The following is a 2,286-nucleotide window of genomic DNA, read 5'->3' on the forward strand; positions in this document are numbered from 1 at the left end:
ACGCTATTCTATATGTTTCCTGGTTTCTTTTCCACACTGGGTTATTTTCTTTGTTGGAGCCTATAGTCTAAAAGCAACCTGATTTTCCAATTAGGGTAATATCTTAGTACGTTAAGGAAATGATAATCATATTATAATGTTTTCATATGTTTTATTTTTTTTTTTTTACTGTCTTCAATATCAAACAATCTATATTCAAGGTCAAATGAGCACCCAAAATGTTCCTCTCTGTTACTCCAAAGAACGATATGGTCGACTGAGAGTTTCAACAGAAGCAGCAGGAAATAGACTCGACCTGCATGATGATATTCCAAGCTAACCGATTTACGTGGAAGAAAAAGATGTTTATGCATAACCACACAAATATATCATCAGATTTGAAAAGATCTAAATGGTTGTAATATTTTTTTTTTTTCATCTATGATCATATTTCCCCCGACCTCCCGCAAAAAAAAGAAAAAAAATCTATGGGCCATAAGGTTCATAGTAGTCTAGTTAAAACAATGGAGCTGTTTCAATGGCAGCTGAAAAATTTGCTTTAATATAGTTAGAAAATGTATTAAAATTTTCAGAACTGAGATCAATGGCATCCATTTTGTGTAAAAGTATCATTACACTTATATGTCGTTTTTTTTTTTTTTTTTCCAAAATGATAATTCAAGAATCAATGGGAAGTTATTTGCACGAAATTTGGAAATCTGTGTCTTAGCTTTTGGTTAGAAAAGGGAGAATATAATGTAGTAGTTGCTGATATACAGCATGTGACATATGGAATTTACGGATCCGTAAAAGCCTTGCAAACAAACCACAAACTCATATCCTCTCCTATGTCAAGTAGCGTTTATGTACTCGAGGGACAAATGATCATTTTAGGATATTGAGGTAAAATATTCGATTCGTATTGTTCAATTGGTAAGACACTAAAGGACCCAATGGAGTCTCTTCCAGTTTAATATCCTGTTTGGAAATTGCAGTTTGTTTTATAGTGCAATTACTTATGAGTTTCAATACTCGCTACATATGCTTGGCAAATACAGAAGGTTTGTGAGTTTAATGTATCATTAACTTATTCTTGATGAATTCCAGTATCAAAATACAATTTTGGTCTTCCTCATATAACTTATAAAAGCGTCAATAAAATGAACATTTCTGAGAGTGATGTTCTTTACCAATTTCAAGGAGTTCTCATAAAAAAAATCCTTATGAAATTTCTTATAAACAATAAAGTAATAAAGAGAAGAACCACGTGTCTTGCCATATATATATATATATATATATATATATATATATATATATATATATATATATATATATATATATATATATATATATATATATATATATACTGTATATATATATTATAATCATCATCATTATTCCCTCCTCCGGGGCCTTGGTTACATTTCGCCAGTCGTCTGTATCTTGAGCTTTTAATTCAATACTCCTTCATTCACCATCTCCTACTCCATACTTCATACTCCTCAGCCATGTATCCCTGGGTATTCCAACTCTGCTAGTCCCTCGTGGAGCCTATTTGAAAATTTGACGAACTAATCTTTCTTGGGGAGCTCAAAAAGCATGACCAAACCATCTCCCCCTACCACTCATCATGATCTCATCCACATAGGGTACTTTTAGAGATGAAAACAAGATAAAATAGGCATTGGAATGTTTCTTTTCAGTTTCTTACAGTTTCATTTCTAATCCTTTCATGCCATTAAACTCCCAATTTCTTTTTGAGGGCTTTGTTCTCAATTCTAATATATCTATTGGTAAATGTTTCATTGTCATACCATGACTCATGTCCATAGAGTAACAACGATCTCACTAAACTGATATATAGTCGGATTTTTATATATGATTTCAGGCGATTTGATTTCCAAATATTACTAAACCTAGCCATTGTCTGATTTGCTTTTTTCAATCTTTCAATATACTGTACTGTAATCCTAATTACTTTAGTGATTCTAAATCATTAATCCTTTCTCCTTCCATTGCATACTCCGTTCTCATCATCTCGATCTTTCTTCAATTTATCTTCAGCCGAACATCGTGTGATATTTCATGCATTCCGGTAAACATGCATTGCAAATCATGTGGTGTTCTGCTAACAAGGGCAGCATCATCAGCATACTCTAGGTATGCTAAGTTCCTATCACTAATCATGTCCAAGCTTTCTCCACCATCTCAGACAGCTATACGCATTACTAAATCCCTGAGGAAGATAAACAACATAGGTGAAAACACATTCCCTTTGAGTACTCCGATGTTCACTAGAAATCCATT

The sequence above is a fragment of the Palaemon carinicauda genome, chromosome 5 (genome assembly GCF_036898095.1).
Source record: "Palaemon carinicauda isolate YSFRI2023 chromosome 5, ASM3689809v2, whole genome shotgun sequence".
NCBI lineage: Eukaryota > Metazoa > Arthropoda > Malacostraca > Decapoda > Palaemonidae > Palaemon > Palaemon carinicauda.